We start from the raw sequence: 21461 nt of genomic DNA on the forward strand, positions 1-21461 counted from the left end.
GATGGTTGGTTCGAATAATTTAACCTGTTCATACCAGGCATCATTTTCGGTTGAGTACAATGGAAAATGTTTTCTCTATAATTCACTATCACTTCACAGGCAAATCTGGTGACAACAAGGGCCATATTTATAAGTGGAGTTGCATCAGTGTTGCACCATGAAACGTGGTGAAAGCGTGACGCAAGTCCAAAATGTGATTAATGAAGCCACGCAAGGTCACCCTGCGTGGCCCTGAGTGGCTTCATAATTCTGGAGTAAGGCAATGCAGCATAAATCGCTGTGTTGCATTACTCTGCTCTGGGAAGGCATGGCATTGTGTGGGTGTCCCCACGCAATTCCCATGGTTTTTGACACATTCTGAGATTTACCCAAAGTGGTAGACTTGGGAATGTGCCAAAAAGATCCGACTTCCCAGGCAAGGTGTAACGAGGAGAAATATCTTAATTTCTCCTCGTTACTTCCTGTTTCTGTGTGTGCTACACTCTGACGCTAAAATCTTGGCTAAAATACTGGCCAATAGGTTAAACCTGTTGTTGGAAAAATTGGTCCTCCCCGACCAGGCGGGGTTTATTCCAGGGCAGGCAACCTCTCACAATCTTCGTACTTTCTTCTCTATATTTCAAAATGTAGACTCCAATTTGGCGCTTGTGGCAGTCTTTCTGGACGTCACAAAAGTGTTAGATTCAGTAGAATGGGACTACTTACTGGGATTATTACAGCGCATGGGAATGCCAGTGGGGTTCTTATCATGGATAGGTCTGTTGTATAAATCCCTGACAGCTAAGGTTCTGATCAATGGGCAGATGTCACTGGCCTTCCCAATTACCAAAGGCACTAGACAGGGGTGCCCTTTATCCCCTTTACATTTTGCGCCAGCCATTGAGCCACTTGCGGCTAAACTGCGGCAACATCACCAGGACAAAGCATTAAGGTATGCCATGTGCCAGGTGCTTGTGGTGTAACTCTGAAGTAAAATATCTGGGTATTCGCATCACCAAAGAAAGGGAGGAACTAATGCTCCTTAACTATGGCAGGTCGTTAGAGAATATTATGAGCTGTGTTACACGCTGGATCTCCCTGCCCCTATCAGTGGTAGGACGTACCTCTCTTATTAAAATGGTGGTTCTCCCGCAGTTACTATACTTATTTATGAACATGCCATACTACCCAGGCAGACATTTCTTCACAGCTTTACGATCCGAACTGATCAGATTGACATGGGGAGGTAAACAACCAAGACTGCAATGGGACATAATTACCAGGCCATATTCTCACGGTGGGTTCAATGTCCCAAACCTGGATCTATACTACATATGTGCCCAGGCTCACTACGCTCACTACTGGTTCAATCCACCCAGATACATACCACACATAGCAGTGGAACAATGACTCGCAGATCCAATACCTTTGGAAGGCATGATATGCAGCGTTCCCCAGCCTTGTGAGAAAGACACCACGACGCCACATGTACGGTGACCGCTTGGCGACGTATAGCCAAATTGCTACAGGCTCCCATGATTTAATCTCCGCTGCTTCCACTGGCGTATCACCCATGCATGCAGCTGTTACAGGAGACTGTGTTCTGTAAAGTCATGACGAAGACAAACATAACGTTTTGGGGTGATCTATATCAAAATGGGAAATTTCGCACCCTAGAACAGATCTGTTATGCCTACGCCATTAGACTTTTTTTTATATGTGAGGCTTAGGCAAGGCATTAAGGACAAAACTCCAGCATACCTACTAGAGCCTCCAACTCTGGCTCCACTTCATACGATACTGCAGTCCACATCCCCTGAATACGCTGTTTCAGCGCTACACCATGCACTGCACACTCAGCAGATGATGGGTCAGTGTCCTGCTCGAATACATTGGGACAAGGAATTGAGGTGTGAAATATCAGTCATGTAATGGTCTTATTGCTGCTTACAAACAGAACAGGTATCGGCTAGTAGCAGACTGTGGATTATCCACTTCAAATCTTTACACCGTCTGTACTACACCCCAGCCAAAACGTACAAATATAAACTCAGAGATAATGATAGATGCGACAGATGTGGGATGGAAGGAGCTGATTTCTCCCACTTGGCGTGGAACTGCCCGGGGGTTTATGAATACTGGCGCCAGGTCTTTGGTGCGCTGGAACAGATGTCGTCACTGACACTCGAACCGTCTCCACTGCTGGCATTATTAGGTTACACTGAACTCATATACAAACCCTCTCGCAGATATGTTGCTCATGCACTACTGATGGCCAAGCGCAGAATTGCATGCAGATGGGGACGAGGTAGAGCTCCCAAGTTCAAGGAGTGGTTCAAGGACTTAATATTCTGCCAAGAACAGATGCTCAATTATGTGGACCTGCTCCCTAAACACATTTGGGAACCTCTGAAAGCAAACTTAAATAATTTTTTTTTTTTAAAACAGTAAAGGGTTTCTGTATAGTCCTCTCTCCAAGTGTTAAGTTATGGCCCAGGCGGGAGGCTCCTAGTCTTCCCCACATAGGCCTGTGTAAACAGAAAAGCACTTACTCTAATGAAATGCTGTACAGTCTTGGATTCACTGGAAGCAAAACCAGTTGCATTTCCTCTCCTCTGTCCTCAACCAGCATGTGCAATGGGAAGGCTGTTTCATCAGTGGCCAGATCAAGAGAATGCAGCCCTCTCCCTTAACTCTGATTGACTGTTGCCAACTGATCAATATGGAGGGGTGCTTCACAACATTGAAAGTGTGTTGGTCTGACTGAGGGATGATGAATGAGAAGTAAGGATGATGGGTGAGAACTAGGGATGATGAATGAGAAGTAGGGATGATAAGTAAGGATGATGGGTGGGAAGTAGGGATTATAAATGAGAAGTAGGAATGATGGGTGAGAAGTAGGGATGAGAAGCAGGGAAGAGAAGTAGAGATGATGGATGAGACGTCGGGGTTATGAATGAGAAAAAGGGATGAGAAACAGGAATAAGGGATGAGAAGTAGGAATGATGGATGAGAAGTAGTGATGAGAAGCAGGGATGAGAAGAATGGATGATGGAAGAAAAGTAGGGATGATGGATGAGAAGCAAGGATGAGGGATGAGAGGCAGGGATGAGAGATGAGAATTTGGGATGATGAAAGAGAAGTAGGTATGATGGATGAGAACTAGGGATGATGGATGAGAAGTAGGGCGAGAAGTAGGAATGAGGATAACCTAAAAATGTAAGCTGTACGTGAGTCTATGACTAGAACGAGTGCTACATTTTATAAAAAAGTAAGTGCTGGGCCCAAAGCTTTGTCTCGATGCTACCAGCCGGTCCTTTCGATAGTCAGAGTGCCAAATATCTAGGCTGCGTAGTCTTGATTCCATCCCATGCCTCTTGCATCCACCACCAAGCACTCCTTGTTCCTTCACCTGACTCTTGCAGGTTCTTTTTCATCCCTGCTTTCTTACTTTGTCACTGTTGTTTATCTTTTCTTCCTCCCCCCACCCTTCTGTGCTGTGCTCTCACTTCCTCTGGATCAACGTCTATTGGAAACAAGCATTTACAAGGCAATGGTCTCGGCATTGTTAAAGTTAGAGCTATTGGCATTGCTCATGACATTATTTTTGTTTATGTTTTTGTTTTTAAAACATTTAAAGAAACAGCATTGTTATTTACAATGTCAATAGCTTAATCTCTCTCAAATGCGAGACCTATTGCATTTGCACCCACACACAGAGCCACCTACACAAAGCCACACACCCACACAGAGCCACCCACACAGAGCCACCTACACAGAGCTATTCACATAGAGCCACCTATACACAAATAGAGCCACCTACACACACACAGAGTTACCCACACACAGACAGAGCCACCCACGCATAGAGCCACCTACAAAAAAAGCCACCCACACAGAGCCACACACACAAAGCCACACACACAGAGCCACACATACATACACAGAGCCACATACACATACACACACAGCCACACACACACACATACAGAACCACACACACATAGATCTAGACACATACACATTGATCTTGGGAGCCAAAGCAGAAGTGGCACCGTTGTTTCTAGATCTTTGCATTTATCACTAAAAATTAAGCATTTAAAAAAAAAAATGACTAATAAAAATTGACAGATTATCTGAAAGGTGGAAAAGACGTTTTGAGATTTGTGATTTTTGAAGCAGCGAAATAAAAAAGAAAGAAAAGTGTGCGTCTGTGTGCGACACTCATAGAGAAGGAAATAAATATCTACAAGAATGAAAAAGAATTGAGAGGATGAAAGAAAATGAAGTGGGAAAGAAAAAGAAATAAGAATAATATATGAGAAAAGAGGATAAGAAGAAGCGAGAGAAGGAAAGAGAAGGAAAGTATGTGTGTTTGGGTGAGACTCACTGGAGCGTCATTTTTCGTGTGCACAGATCTCTGTCCTAAACCTGTGCGATGTCTACTCCCGGTCGTGTTTTCAGCCACTCACTGGGGCTCTAATAACAGCTGGTGCAGCTGTGCAAGTGTTAGCGTGTGGTGAGACACGACGCAAGACACACCCTCTCAGTGAAGGGGGGGGGGAGGGGCGGCTCCCGGGACATTCGTGCATGAGGCAAGGAATCAAAGTGCGGCCCACCCGCAGTTCCCCAACAATTTTAAGAAGTGTAAACAATGAAAGCGCTTTAACTGGTCTGGGGACAGACTTTGCCAGAACACTGACGAAATCTAGAATTAATACTTGTTAACCATCTGTATGTGGCACAGCGGCCTGCAACACGGGGCGCAGGAGGCGCTACAGCAGCCCGCACAATTTGAAAGATTTTAGACAGAGAAGAACAATTATATATATGCTCAACATCTAGATGGGACTCGAGGTTACTTTGCCTCCGCCATTTTAGAAGCCATTTAAGAATATCAATTTGTAATGCAATAGGTCTCGCATACCTTTTGTAAACATACTTCAGTGGCGCCCTGCCGCACAGGAGAGCCGTGAATGTCCATCCCTGGTGTATGTGTCATTCTGTCCAGCTGGAGAAGCGCTGCATTGACGCAGACGACCTGAGTGGCTCACAGACCTCTCCTCCCCCAGCCCGTCTGGAGAAGCCGAGCAAGCCTGCGCATTCCAGTGAAGCACCGAGCGCCTCAGGGACTCGTGGCGATACCCTCTGCTAGTCTATTACACAGGTATATTAGAGCGAGATTGGGAGCCGGTCTGGAGCGACTTTTTCTCTCCTCGCCTTCATTTGCCTCGGCTGCTGTAAGAGCGGACGGCACCGAGGAATCCGTGAAATCCTTAACCTGGACGTGGGCAGGAGGCGGCAGGAGCGGCCGTCGGGGACTGTTAATGTCTCCCCCTCGCTCCTCCGCCGCCTCAGTTAACAGCAAGCCTGGTTGTGCCCAGCTTATATACATAGCTGTGCACCTTGCTGCTTACATCTTGCCTTTGGGAAATGTCTGCGGTCAGGGTTAGATTAGAGTAAGGGCGCGAAACTCATCGAGCCTAACTTGGAAAATGATGCTAAATACGATTCAAGAGCGGACAGGAAAGGGACGTTTCCACAGTCACACAGTGCATCAGCCAGGACCAAAAGCAAGCCACCCGAAACGGAAAAGGAGAAAATCAAGTGTAAAAGAGAAAGGGGAAGAGAGAAACGGGAAAAGGGAAAGGAAACAACGAGAAAGTAAATTAAAAAAAGAAAGTAAAAATAGAAGAGAAAGTAAAGACGAAAAACTATTTGACTTGACTTGAATGGAAGACATTGGAAAGTAAAACCGGGTAAAACGGGGAAACAGTGAGAAGTGCACGAAGGAGACACGCAAGTAGAGGTGCCCCGAAGGAAACCTCCGCTTGTCGTCCAGGGCGTCACTGGTGCCAGTGAGCCCGGCCACCAGGGGAGGCTCCAGACGGGGAAGTTCACTGGCTTACAACAGTGCAGATATGTACACTGGCCAGCCACTAGGCAGGGCGAGATGCTGCATATTCCGACTCGCCACTGAAGGGTCGTCCCTGCTGATGCCACCCCCGGCAGATCACCACGCTCTTCCCACTGGGCTGTGGGCAGGACCACTGGAATTATGTGGCGGCAGATGACCCCCTTATGCGGTTGGAGTAATCACCAAAAGAAAGCCGAAGCAGCACAAAGGCGAATTATGAGGCACAATGTGGAACTTGGACATTTCAGTACACGTTGCACAAAAGGCGTCTCCACCTTTAAATAAAAGGGGAATTCTTACGTGCTTCGCGATTTTGTCTGGCATCGAAGCACTTCACGCCATTCAGTTTATACTGCCCAGCCTGCCTCCCGGAATAAGGCAGTTCGTGCTATCCTGCTGCCATTGGGGGCGCTGGCAGTGACCTCTCTAACTTCTCCGTGTAGCGGTGCTGCCTTGTATACGTACCTGAAGCTTCTGTGAACAAGTCTTACGTGCTGCCGTGGCGAGCGAGCCCAGCTGCCAGTCGTTGAGGGAATCGCCCTGAACACCACCATGTTTCTCCGAGGTCAAGCAGAAATGCCTCGGAGAAACGCAGCAGCATTTTCAGATTCGGGGGCGTGTTTTTCTTTCTCTCCTCTTGCCATTGGCTGGAATGTTTACATTCCAGAGGAGAGAAAGAAAGTAAAAAACACGCCCCCGAATCCGAAAAAGACGGGGCTTGTTTGGAGAGACAAAGCTCTTCTCCAATGGCTGACCAGCATTTAAGAGGCCAGCCAATGGAGAAGAGGGGAGAAGAGGGGCGGGTTCAAGCCCCTCCTCTGAAAACATTAAACCTCGGAGCGAGACTGCGCAAGCGCAGCCGAGACCTAAAAAGGTGCTGGTCCCCAAAAAGAAGTGTAAGTGGGCCCCTCCTGCAACCATTGTTTCACATTAAACACTGACTGGGACGAGGAAGATGGACCAGGTGGTAATGAAGCATACCTAAGGAAATAATGCATGATTGTGCCTAAAAGAGCAGACACCTGTCATGCATATTTCGGTATCAGGATGGGAAGTGGTGATGTCGGTGTCTTCTTGTGTACTGCAATGCTGGGTCAAACCCTTAACGATTTTGCTGTTGAAATATGAGGGGGAGTTACCTATTGGACATTTTGAAACCTAACTGGTTACAACGAGAAAAAAATGGAGCAGATGAACTTGAAACTAATTGCTCTGTGTGAAAAGCAGCATTCCTCAGTAGTTAAAAAACAAAGAAAGACAGCAGTTTTAAATGGTATTTTTAAAGTCATATATGAGAAAGAATTGCCACGGCGCAGACCTAGGCATGCAAGTAGGCCTCACAGCAAGACGCCGACATGAAACATGCACACACACAGTTACAATGATGGCAATGGCCATGAGCGACCATCTTCCCCTTTATTTATCTCCTTGGACCGAGGCCAGCCCTCGAGTAAAAGGTGGATACTTTGTATTGTAGGCACCGGGTGGCAGTCTACACGCATCTGTCATTCCTCCTTTAACGAAAAGAGCTCCGCCAATGTTCAGGGTATAAGGTTACTAAGAATAAGGACTCGTGTATTCGAAAAAAAAGTAACAATTATTTAGTTACACTGACATCTTGTATCCAAAGGGGAATTTACCAGCAGTTTTATTTTACCCTTCAGCTAATCTGTTGCTTCTTTCTTCATTTTACTAAATCTTCAATTCCCCATCAAACATGGTAAATGCAGGTTGAATGAATGCAATAAAAACCAAATAATGTGTTTCATTTATGCCACTCTCTCATTTCCATTTCACACATTGTATTAACCAATCGGATTTAATGCATCAAACAGAAATTAACTTGCTTCCTCTCCTGCCTTCAACACATTTGTGCTAACGTTCCACGCTGTAAAAATGTGACTACACACATTTTCTCTGTAAAAGAAAAGACTTGTGTTGTCTAGATAGGTAGCACACTAAAAGGAAAGTTAAGTCAATTTGCCTATAATTTCTTCAAGCTTACAAATCTATTTTTGATTTTAAAAAGAATGAAAATTATATATATAGCAAGCCTAGCAAATCAGTCTTGGTCCTACTGCAATTGGAACAGTTAAGCCGGAACTACCAGACAACATCACCGGCGTAACATAAGCCCTGCAGCCCCCGTGGGAGGGCCCCCTGAGCTCTGGCGTCACTCTCAACAAATGTGCTAGGTGGTGGACTCAGGCAGGAAGGCCCCCTTCATTTACTTTGCAGGGGGCCCCCTCAAGTTTCGTTACGGCACTGGGCAACATCCCCTCTGAACAAAACACAAGCAACTCCAGACCTTTTTCTGTCTTCTGGGACCTCATCAGGGAGATGCAGCTTGGATCCTATGACACAGCGAGCAGGGGACCCAAGTCTGGGCAAGTACATCATTCTAAAGAGTAGAAACATGATCTTGGCAACTCGAAATGAATGGGAGCTTTGGTACGGCCTTTCATGAATTTAGGAGTGGACCAACATCGTAGAATAGCCCCATAAAGCAGCGGTGGCTCCTATGTAATGGCGGTGGAGCATCGCCCCACTGCATAATGTAAAAAAAAACGATAATAAAACAATTTTATTATTGTTTTATTTTTCACTGCCAGCCGATGCTGCCAAGTCTAGAGCCGTGCCAGGCAATCCTCTCTTGACTCTAGCGCAGGGACTGGGAGGAGGAGTGGCAGGCACTTGTTAAGCATGCATGTCAGTTTGTCCGGCCGTCTTAGTGAATTTCTCCACTCAGCTGTATTGTACAGCTGGCTGGAGAAATGTCACAGGTTCCCATTCCCTTAGTGAGCGCCTAACCAGGCTGCTCAAACCAATCCAGGCGCTGCTCTCACAGCATGAGTGCAGCGTCTGGTTTGGGTGGGGATTCTAGGAGCCTGTGCTGGCCCTGGGACTTCTGGAAGAGAGGAGCACCGAGACAGCTGGCAGGTAAGTGCTTTAAAAAAAATCATTTTCCTCGTGCTGCCTCACCACTTTATTTTGGCAGCAGCCACTGCTGCCATAAAGTCTCCTGTAACTCACGTCTCCAATACATTTAATATAATGAATTCCACAGGGTGCACCTGATGCCCAAGCTCCTAAAAACATTGTCCCCAATGCTGATTCCTATTCCAAGTGCCTCAGAAGCGTACGGCCAGGCCAACCTGTTACACATGTTTCGGTTGCCACACTACTCTAACTTCTGCTGCAAGGTAGTGCAGCTCCCCTCTGGATTCGACGGGCGAATTAGTGTCATGCTAGCTGAGCTCAACCTACTTGGGTCTCTTTAAGTGCTCAAAAACCTGCAGAGCTGAATCCAAATTCTTGGAATTGTCTCTCTTGCTTGCTAAGTGATCCATACCCTTGAATTGGAAGAGCTAACCACCCACCTATGTTGCAGAAGGGGCTCTGCATGATGTTGTGATGGGCAGTGACCACTGGCCTTCGCAATCATCCGATACTTGGCCACTTTGCTTGGACTGCGTGGAGCCACAAAATTGAAACTGAACTCCCTTGATTCCCTGGCACTCATCTGTTCGCTCTCTGCAGTTGCTGGCCGTGCCCTGCCTCCTCTGTTGCTGTCTCAAGCTCAGCCAATTGGTGCTCACTCACACTACACCCTCACCTCTTTCCCTCGCCCTCATACTACTTGGACCCTCACTCAGCAAGATGCCTTTGGCAAGGTTGCACCTGGATGCCTTGCTGACGGCCTGGCTTTGGTGGCCCCCTGCATTGCTGCCCACTATGCTGACTCACCCTCAACTTTGCCACATGCTCACAATTGATGCGGTTCTCAACTATAATTCTTGAGGCTGTCTGTGAAGCCTTGTTTCTTTAGCTGCCGTGTTGCTCTTGTTTTCCGACTGTGATCATTTCATGCTGAGGGTGCTTATTTTAATCATTGCTGGTTAAAATTGCAACCACTATACTACAGCTTGTGGACTGATACCATGTCCATTTGTCACCGTGCAGCAGTAGCGGCTGGCATCTACGAGGAGGTGGGGCAGGCGCACTTGCAAAAACTAATTTAGAAAACAACACTTACCTGAACCAATGTCCTCCATCCTCTGCTCCCGAGCTCGACCCAGGAACTGGATGCATTGTGGGCACCAATCCTGGTGCAGCTCTCATGCTGTTATAGCAGCGCCTTTGTTGGAGGGAGCGGCCTGACTCGCCGCTCCTGAAGACACTGGAGCCCTGCACTTACTGTAACAGCTGGGTTAGAAGTTAGAAGTTTCAAAGTGCGCATGAGTGACTGGCCGTCACAAGACAGCCGGCCCAAGAGACATTTGAAAAGTGCACAATCAGCCCACCCTCCTCCCTGCTGCTGTCATTCAGAAGCGCCCGCCCCCTTCCCAACTCTTTGTTCAGGACAGGAGAAAAAAAACATTGGTAATGAATTACCATTTTATTTTTCGACTTAGGGGGAATTAAGTGGGGCGACCCGCCCCTGTGCAGCTAATGTTGTTCACTTTATACTTACATCTTTGTCGAACCATGTACGACAGGCAACACGCTGGTCCGATTGTTGTATTTCACTTATTTCAATCATAGCATTTTTTTTCCTATTTCGCTTTATCTTCTTCCTCTCCCTCATTTCATTGACAAAATATCCAAGAGTGACAATTGGTCCTGATATCATCCCTGGAAGGAATCGAGGGGACAAAAGGCCTTCTTTACACATCACTCAAATGATGAAAACCTTACATTGCTCCTCATTTCATCTATGAAATGACGAAATTCGCATAATAGGCATTTTTTCTATCACATTCAGAACCGTGAAAAGCTAACAATGAATCTTGATTTCATATCCAAAGTTATGGAAGCTGGAATTCCGAATCCTTTCTTCTTCCTTGCAAGTGAGATAAAATGCCTTAATCTTTTGAGTGAATTGAAAAACAGCTTTCTGTCTATGAACTCCCAGAGTCCGCCTGCACATGTTTATAAATATGAGTTTTAGACACCTATAACTGTAACTTGATAGCAGTGTAAGCAGGGTCAAGCAGCATGGAAGGGATATGTTATAACTTATTACATGGTACATCCCGGCCACCCCCACATTCTACTGCACAGTGGTAACGTTCAGAATGTTGACAGGAAGGCAGCCTTCGAATGTTGAAGAGGTTGTCTTCACTTTATGTTTGATGGCCAGTAAGCAGAGGATGCAGTTAACCTATGACTTGAATAAAGATAACCAATAAGAAAAGATAACGCGTGTACTTACTTCAGATGGCGACGAGGATGACTGGAGCTGTGACAGGGACGGCGCTGCATCTTCCCATGTAGAAACTTCGACTTACTGGCTTTATGGTAGCATAGGAAAGCTCCTGGAAGAAGAAGCTTGCCTACGGTGTCCTGACATCTGGCTTCGTTCATGGTGAGGAGTTAAGAATTGGGGGAGAGACTGAATTGAATTACCCCTAGTCAATTACCCCTCGCTAACGGGGTGTGCAGCATACTCCAGCGGTGAAAGTCTGAGTCAGGACAGCATTGGATTGGTGAAGGGAATTGAAATAACACCAGCTGCGGTGCTTGATGGGCATATGTAAAGTAATATGACCCGGTTCTGTCACGAGGGGACCGAAGTGATGAACTGAAAATATGACAAATGTGGTGTTACAGCGGGTGTGGTTGTGAAGAGGAGCAACAGGCACGGACATCCCTTAGTCGCAAGCCCTGTGGTAGCGCTGACGACAGAGTATCGGGTGAGCGTACCACAGCAGCGTAGGGGCAGAGAACAACGACCGCAGTAGCACAGCAGCGCTCAAGGGATCCCAAGCGGGATTAAACATTAACTTGGTGAGGGGGCGCAAAACTATTCATACCCTTCCCCCCCCCACCTTTTATTTTTGAGCTCCGTTTCAACCCTGGTGACACAAAGCAGCCTCGAAGTAATTAGTCAGCTGGGAGTTGGCCGCGCGGCTTATGTGGAGTGCCTCATCCTGTCATCGGAGGTCTCCGTGTGGAGCGGTACGGTGTGCGGCCAGCGAGCGGATTTACAACGCGTTGGGTGAGCGGAGGCAGGCGCGAGCAGTCACCCCCTCGTCTGACGTGCACTGTGTGCGGGGGGGGAGCAGAACAAGGTTTAAGGAAGCAGCCTACGAACTGAGCAGTTTTAAAGTGGAAACCAAGGTTAGCAGTAACAAGATTCACCTCAGGAGCATTAACTTCCTCACAGTCTCGAGTGCTTCAGGCTGCCACAGGAAGGGCTCGTCATAGCACCACTAGAGGAACCATGGGAAAAACAGCAAACAAGGAAAGAGGACTGTCCTTGTGGAAATAAGGGAAGAGACTTCAGGTTACACAGAGTTGACTAACGAAGCAACCCTGCCATTGCTAACGTGTGGGAAAAAAAGTATTTAAATTCATGGTGGTTTCTGTATTAATAATCACAGTGTAATTGTTGTAGCTGCTGACTTAAGGAAACAGTTGGAGTGCCGGTACTTTGAAGCAAGACAGTGAGTTACACATTCAATAGTATGGCAGGTGCAGGGATGAGTCAGCCGCCTCCATTTCTAAATGAGCTGGGGGAACCAGAAATTCCGTGGAAAAGATGGGAAGGCATTTTCAAGTCATATCTGATAGCTATAGGAGGTGGGAATTTTTCTAACCTAAGGAAACAACATATTCTTTTGCATAATCTGGGTATACAAGGAAGAAAAGTTTTTAAGGATATAACAGGTAGACAGGTAGATGATGAAGGGAGCGGAGAAGATGAAGGGGTGGATGTGTATGAATATACCTTAAGGAAACTAGAAGCACATTTCAAAGTAAAAAAAAAATGTGGTGTTGGAAAGACACAAATTCTTTAAAAGAGTACAAAGGAAAGAGGAAAAGGTGTCGTCTTACATAGCGGTATTGAGGGGCATGGCAGCAACATGTGAGTTTGGGGCGCTTACGTACTCGCTTATCAGAGACCAATTGGTGAGATGCACTAATGAGGAGAAGGTTCAGGAAGAACTACTCACTAGAAATCCTGACTTGGAGGAAGCCATTAGCATAGCAAAGGGGCTGGAACATACTGCACAGTGTATGAGAGAAATGAAAGTTTCAGAGGGAGCAAAAGAGAAAGCAGCAGGGAAAGACAGCGCGAATGGGGAGGCAGTATGCAAAGTTGAGAATAGGAATAAAGAGAGCGTATTAATAGAGGGGAAGGCCTGAAGTGCTTTAGGTGCGGAAATCACAATCACTTCGCAAACAATTGGCGCTGCCCAGCCCGTAATGTAATATGCAGGAAGTGCAATAGGAAAGGACATTTTTCAAAAGTGTGCAATGTGAGTACCAATAAGGTTCATGTAGTAGAAAACAGAGAGGGGGAGGAAGAAGATGAGAAAAATTTAATTTTTCAGGTTGAAGATGAAAGCAAGGATGAACATACACAGTACCCCACATGTGAAATAGGACTGGATGGGAAAAGGTTTAATATGTATGCGGATTCATGCTCCCCATTCACTCTAGTAGATAAAGACAGGTTCTATGAGAAGTTTGCAAAACATAAGCTCATACTAGAAACAGCTGAGATAGCTCCCACGGGTTACAACAGGGTACCCATACCATTGGAGGGGATGGTGAGAATGAGAATTTCTTTTAAAGACAGGCACACTGTAGGGAAGGTCTATGTAACAAAGGAGGGGTCAAGTTTATTAGGGTGGAAACACCAGAAGGAATTGGGAATAAAACTCGACCCCAATAACCAGGAGCAGGTGCTTTTGATTGACCCCCCAGTGGTAGGATCCAATTTAGTGAAAGAATTCCCTGAAGTGTTCAGTGACAAGTTAGGGGTACTAAACAATTACATGCACAAGATTGAATTGAAGGAGGGAGCAATACCAGTGGTGCACAGAACACGATCGATCCCTTTATTGATGAGGGAACCCTTGAGATTGGAATTGAAGAGGTTGGTTGAGCAAGGGGTCATACAGGAGATAGAATGTGCAGCATGGTTGGCGCCCATTGTCATCACGAGCAAGGAGGGTGGAAAGAGCATCCGGCTATGTGTGGATCTCAGGACACTGAATGCCAACATTGTGGTGGACAGGCACCCCTTACCCAGGATACACGAAATGTTGAGCACACTGCAAGGGGAAAGTTTTTCAGTGTTCTGGACCTCTCATCGGCCTACCACCAAATCAAACTCCATCCTGAATCACAACCATTAACGGCGTTCACCACCCCATTTGGAAACTACAAATTTTTAAGAATGCCCTTTGGGCTGGCATCAGCAGCATCGGCATTCCAAAGGGTGATGCAACATGTGATGAAGGATTGTCCTAAATCTATGTGCTTTCAGGACGATATTCTAATATATGGAGCAAATGAGAATGAACATAATTTAAATGCAAAGAGAGTACTCAACAAATTAAAGGAGGTTGGGTTTACCACGAAAGAAAGCAAATGCAAAGTGGGTGTAACTGCTGTAGACTATCTAGGGCATACCATTTCTGAGGAGGGGATAAAACCAAAAATTGATCTAGTAGAAGCAGTTAGAAGAGCACCAACGCCATCAAACAAAGAGGAAGTGCTATCATTCTTGGGCCTAGCGGAATACATGGCCAAATTCATTAAGAACTTTGCAATGTTAGCGAATCCCCTAAGAGAGATCCTAAGGAAAGACATGAAATTTGTTTGGGAGGAAAGTCAGGAACAGGCTTTTGAGGACATAAAGGAAGCAATAGTGACAGCACCATACATAGGCAACTTTGATGTTACAAAGGACACCATTATTACTACTGATGCAAGTGGTAAAGGAATAGGGGCCATGCTCTCACAGAGGAGGGGCAGCGAGGTGAAAGTGGTAGCTTTTGCATCAAGGTCGTTATCTGGGGCTGAGTCCAATTACTCTATTATAGAGAAGGAGGCGTTGGCGGTGTATTGGGCAATTAGACATTTTAGTTTCAATGTGTGGGGATTGCTATTTGAAGTGTGCACGGACCATAAACCATTAATCTTCTTGTTCGGCAACAAGGTCGTGGAAAACATGACCCCCCGCATAGCGAAATGGGTGCTAGGATTGCAAGGCTACAACTTCAAGACAGTATATGTCCCGGGCCAACAGAACAAAGTGGCGGACTTTTTATCAAGGTCACCAGTGGGAAGGCAGGAGGAGGAGGTCGGGAACAGTGAAGGGGTTCTTGAGGTCAAACTTCCTGCAATGACAAAAAATCGGTGGGACTACCATATGGAACAGGACAGCACTCTCAACAAGGTAAAAACTTGGGTAATCAAAGGATGGCCCATGAAATGCAAAACTCTACCAGAAGACATTCAGCCGTACTGGAATGTAAGAAATGAACTGTCCATAGTAGGAGGATACCTCCTCAAATCGGGCAGAATAGTTCCTCCAGCGGGATTAAGAGGACAGATCATGGATCTCACCCATGAGGGGCACCTGGGTAGGAGCCTATGCAAGGCAAGATTGAGATCGGAATATTGGTTCCCTGGGATGGATACACACATGGAGGAGAAGGTGAAGGATTGCTACGCATGTGGAGTGAGCGATAAAGCAAGATGTACCAGGCGATCTCCGCTTAGTCCAGTGGAGGTTCCACGATCGCCATGGGACAAATTGGGATTTGACATCACAGGCCCAATAAGAGCTAAGGAACCACAGCAATGGTACATCTTAGTGCTGATAGACTACTACTCAAACTGGATCACACACAAGTTTGTGAGCAACATCAACACAAGATCGTTGATCGAATTTTTGAACGAAGTGTTCTCAAAGGAGGGCATTCCCTCCACCTTAATTACTGACAATGGTGTCCAATTGGTATCGGAGGAGATGAGGGAGTATCTTAAGGACATGTCAATAAAACACATACGCACCCCGTTGTACTGCCCAAAAGCAAACAGGAAAGTGGAGAGGGCTAACCGCATGTTGAAAGAGTGCATACAACTAGCAGTGAAAGCGGGGACTCCTATTGAGGGGGCGCTGAGAGACATGCTTTGGTCCTACCACACCACACCTAGTCTCTCCACAGGACATACGCCGTTTGAACTATTGAGGGGGAGGAAGGCAGGTACCAAACTATCCCCCAACTGGATGATCCCCAAGGATCCGGTGGTGATTGATTGGGAGGGAATCAGTAAGAGAATTGACACAAGACAAAAGAGGTATAAAGAGTGGTACGACAGAAAATGGGGAGTGCAGGAGAGATCGTTCAGAGAGGGACAAATGGTGGTTATCAGGAAACCAATGAACCTAGGGGGTAAAGAGGAAAGGTACTACGCCCCAGGGAAAATAAGAGAGGTTAAAAGAAATGTGATCATCATGGAAGAGGGGAAAAAATGGAGCATGGACCGGGTGGCCATGGGTCCGAGGGAGAGGGACCAAGAAGGAGATGGTAGGTCTCATGCCCAGAGTTCCCGAACAGAAGGGGCACAAGGTGGAAGGGAACTCAGGGACCGCAATCCCCCAAGGTGGCACAAAGAGTTTCAAATGGGTTGAGTTTGCATTATCACAAGGTTATTCATATGTTATGTTAGAGTATCCTCGGACTGCACCATGATACACCCTGGCCCTTAGCTTCATCCCTGTGTGAGTATATCTTTTCTATAAGGAGGGAGATGTGTTATAACTTATTACATGGTACATCCCGGCCACCCCCACATTCTACTGCACAGTAGTAACGTTCAGAATGTTGACAGGAAGGCAGCCTTGGAATGTTGAAGAGGTTGCCTTCACTTTATGTTTGATGGCCAGTAAGCAGAGGATGCAGTTAACCTATGACTTGAATAAAGATAACCAATAAGAAAAGATAACGCGTGTACTTACTTCAGGATATTCACAATTTAAAAGTTAAAGTTTCTCCTAGAAATGGCCACTTACTCCTACGTTAAGATTACGTACTGCTTTAGCCATGGGTAGTGTAATCTCCACGTGTCTATCAAAAAAACTTTATTCTCATTCTACAATACAAATAAAATTAACCTGTTCTTTCCATAGTGCTAAATACCTCACCTCCTGTTTTTAGCGCTGGGCATGACATATTAGTATAACTCACTGGAGGCCGCCCACGCGGCAGCATTTGTGAGGAAGTCGTCGGCGAGAGAAGGAAGAGGGAGCCCCGGGACGCCGCAGCTCAGGTAAGTTATTTAATTTACTTAAACCTTGTTTTTTAAAAGTTCAACATTATTCTTAATGTATTTTAAAAGCGGGTGGCAGGGAGGCGGGGGGCGGGCAACTCGCTCCGCCGTGGGTGTGCGTAGCTTGCATGCCCTACGCCTACTTCGCGGATCGCGAAGTAGGCAAAGCTATGCACACTCCGCGGCCGGAGCGTAGCACTGCGCCCAGGGTTAGTTCCCACTCCACCATGACCTCACTACATCAGTAAATGCGGCCAGGTACATCGAAATCTGTTTGGGGCAAACCCGCCAGCATGACAGCAATGGAGTACTGTCACTCAGCAGAGAAGACCGCGGTCTCCTGTCTTTTGCCACAAAATCTAAATACCGCTGGCGGACCACCATCAGCTTGACGGAGGAATTGGGACCGCCGCCACGTCGGGACGGCAAGATTTATGCCAAGATCTAAATCAGGTCCTAAGTCTTAGCATTTATGTGGGTTCAAAAGTCAAGCCATTATCAAAAATAACTTCTAAGTTCCTCACAGTCATCACTGGAGTAGATGAGGATCCCATTTGGTACTACCAATGAAAGCCGAGAATTAGTATCTCTGTTTATAGGCAAATGAGGCCTAACCAATTTTCCCAATCACTCACTTACACATCTTGACTGAGTTCTTGGAATCATCTTTAAGATTGAGGGGAATCTGGAAGGCATCATCATTGGAACCGCCGGCAATGTCCTCCTTTGAGACCAGCCAGAGGGAGCATGAAAAAGTTAAAAGAAGGGAGGAGAGGGGTGGATCCTGTAAAACGCCATAGGCTGCACCACCACAGTTGAAAAACGGCCAAGTGTTGATTCACTGTGATCTGTTGCTTTGGAATGGCCCAACCGTGTCCCATACTTTCACCCTCAATCTATAAACTTTTTAAGTAGGCCTAAATGAACACCAGTGTCAACAGCATGAATAGCAAGTATAACCAAGGCTGATGGTCTACCTTTATCCCTAAGATCTGCAAGATGCTCCCAAACAACCATGATGGCAGCCACTGACTGAATAGCAGACCGACGCAATCCTGTATTTGCCCCGTGGTTTGGCATCAATCACCTCCCACATAAAAAGGAAGTGAGGAGATAGGGTGAAAATTAGAGGACTCTATTTCATAGACATTTGGCTGTTCTAATATTGGCATCGTTATTGGGTTGTTCAGTTCTCTAAGATAGACACTGTTTCAGGGATTCATTAACTACAATAGAGAGATCTTCAGCAATAATCGCCATATTACTTTTGAGAAGAACATCAGGGATAATAGAAATGATTCACAAATAAAGTAATGAATTAGCATCCATAAAAGTATACCTACTTATAGGTTCATATTTACTACTATGTAGCATTCACAAAAATTCCCAGTAGTACTACTGGAATAGGTACTAGTATGTACCACTGGGAATGCAGTGTGGCATGTCCACCAGGCTCATATTAAACTATTCTTAATTCTTCACAGACTATAGCACAGGGGGAATGGAGCTAGCTTTGGAAATTAATTTTGGGTTTTTTTGCCCGAAGGGGAAGCTTTTTCCTGAGGTAAAATCTCTTCCTCTACACCCCTACTAAATCTGGGTGTGATCTGTTCTCCTTCACACCCTGAAAGGGAAGTTACTCCAACCCTTTGTTGGAGTAAATTTCCAACTATTTAAAGCATCGGAAAGGGTCTGTAAGAAATTTGGGAACACACACTAATATACAAGTTTGTGGGTGTTCTATGCCTTCTAAGGTCCACTTCCCATTGCTAGCACCAGATTTACTTGTGTGCATTTCTCTGCATTGGTGAGTCTGAAAATGCCTTTATGAATTGGCCCCAGAGTCTTCACAAGAGCTGGATACCTTCGGAGGACATTGTGTACATACCACATAATTTGCTGTCAGTAGGATTACAAAGGAGAATTGGTAGCGCGACCCTCTCTCATTGTGGCCCTGAACTCGGTTGTGCTACCATATTTGAGAATATGCTCAAGAATAGTGCACTTTTTTGTGTGGAAAAAACTCACTAGGGAGTTAGATATCTCCTGAAGGAGGGGTGCCCTATCCTGGCTGTGATGTGCACTCAGTCTTTGTAAATTCCGAAACACTCATGCCCATTATTATGGGATCTTAGCCCACTGACAAGGGCTGTCATAGTTGTGAAAGGCATGAGTTATGGGCCCAAGTCGCCTGTAACAAGGGTGAATGCCTTCAGCAAGCTTTATATCCTTAAGCAGAAGGGCGGTAATGCTTTTAAAGCATTCCACCTAATAAGGGTAGAATTTTCAAAAATAAACAAGGAGAAACCGAAAGACAAGCATTGGAATGTTTAAGCACACGTACTATACCAACCACTATTGTCCCTGAGACACTTCACTGTCTTCAATGAAGCTCTCAAGATTCCAATGTTCTAATATTGCTTCATAAATATGTTTAGATTAGTATTGTCTCTTTCTCAAATTAGTGACCAACCTATAATACTCATTGTATTGCTGACAGTGTTTTTTTTTGCCTCTAGTCTAGGTTTCCACCACTTATGCTCCAGCTTTGTTCTCGCTTGTTTAATTTGGATAGTTTGAGGGAATAACAAGGGTTATATATCACAGAATCTAATTTCTTCCTTTCCCTATGGATGCAACCCATTAAAACACACAGGGCCTCATTACGATGTCGGTCTGAAAGCATTCTGACTGACTCTTGTCGTAATGGTTTCGGACCGACTCAGGTTCGGGGAGTCCGACCGACCGATTACGATGTTTCCAAACACCGTTCGATCGGACTCCAATTGATTTCAATGGGATCCTTTGTTCCGACCGACCACACAGGCTCGCATTGAAAAAAGGGTTGGTTCTGGAAGACCTTGCACCTTGTCACAGGCACCCCATGGTGCCTGCCACACTGTGCATGGTTGGAAAGAGGGGTCCCATGGGTACCCCCACGGGTCCAAACCCAACGTCAGTTTCCGACAGCCGTTTCATGTCGGACAGACCGATTCGGAAAGGCTGTCAGAATCCGACATTGTAATACGTCGGTCAGAAATGCGGTCTATAGACATAGTCGGAACAGAGTCGGAAAGACCGAACAGTTACCATCTATCGTAATCGGTCGGTTGGAAATGTTTCTGAGTCAGTCGGAAACATGGGTCCCGACACAGGTTAGGAAATTACGAATGCCATTCAGAGTCTTTCTGACTGACAACGTAATGAGGCCCACAATGTGGAAAACACCTAGGGGATTACCGGGTGTTGAAATGGTAATAATGCATTGTGGGTGATGTTACGGTGTCGACTCCCACTAAACTCAGGGACACACATTTTTGCTACCCTAGAACACATGAGGTCATGACTTGCAGTACCGCTGCTTTTTTTGCAGTTTTATATAGCGCAAACTCGACCTGAAGGTATTGGAGCATTTTACATGAGCACCAGTTACGTTGCACTAGGACACATTCATTTTTGTTAGGCACGGGGAGATTATCTGATTTGCCCAGAATCACAGGATGTTGAGCCGATGCCAAGACTCAAACCTGGTTTCTCAGCTACAAAGTCAGCAGCTCTGGCCTCCCTCTTATTCCACAAGCTACTGGGCCAGGGTCTAAATATAGCAGAAATGGCTGGTGGTACTTTCCGCCATAATTACTGTCATGTTGTTGGTCAGGATGTACATGTGTCTAGTGCCAAATCTGCAGCGCTGCTGCACTTTGCAATGTGTGGTACCGCAATTACCACATCAGCAGTACTAACATGGATTAAGCAAGTCATTGTAAATGAGGGTCTTGGTGTCTGAAGCAAGGAAAAGACTAGCCATCCAGCTCAAGCTTCTCATAAAATATGATTGCTGGAAACATAAAACAAACCTAAGTCTAACTAGGCCTTTACCCCAATGTCCCTTGTGATCAAACAGGCAGTAATGGCATCAGTGATGTCACTGACCATGTCATGAATGATGTAATATGTGACATCATCAACAGTGGATTGCGGGCGCGCGAGATGTAGTTAGTACAACTAACTATATCGGAGGAATTTCAATGGTTTTGTTCAAGTGAAATGTCCAGCTAACTATAACACCCATAAAACCTATTCTTTTTTCAGTGAATTTCTAAGGTTTTTTAAATGCTAATTCCTAACTATATCAGGCCTGAAACCTATGGTTTTTTCAGTGAATTTCAAAGGTTGTTTAAATGCTAAATCCTAACAATATCAGGCCTGAAACCTATGATTTTTTCAGTGAATTTCAAAGGTTTTTTAAATGCTAATTCCTAACTATATCAGGCCTGAAACCTATGGTTTTTTCAGTGAATTTCAAAGGTTTTGTAAATGACAATTTTTAATGTATTAATTGTTATACTGATTTTTTTGATACTGATTTACTACATTTTTTAAACTGTTTATTTTTAGATATTTTAGTTTTTTAATTACATTATACATTACAATACAAAATATACTTTTTCAGAATGAATTACTTTAGTTTAAATACTTTGCAAATAGG

General features: G+C 45.4%; 1 long non-coding RNA gene across 1 annotated transcript in view; it reads right to left on the bottom strand.

Moving 5' to 3' along the window:
• The window catches only part of LOC146802554 (uncharacterized), a 164330-nt gene that overhangs the window by 88704 nt on the left and 54165 nt on the right, over positions 1-21461 (bottom strand). Inside the window, exon 2 of the long non-coding RNA XR_014967417.1 lies at positions 10371-10531. This is a non-coding gene — a long non-coding RNA (uncharacterized LOC146802554). The remainder of the gene's footprint in view (positions 1-10370; positions 10532-21461) is intronic.

The sequence above is a fragment of the Triturus cristatus genome, chromosome 8 (assembly GCF_964204655.1).
Source record: "Triturus cristatus chromosome 8, aTriCri1.1, whole genome shotgun sequence".
Taxonomy (NCBI): domain Eukaryota; kingdom Metazoa; phylum Chordata; class Amphibia; order Caudata; family Salamandridae; genus Triturus; species Triturus cristatus.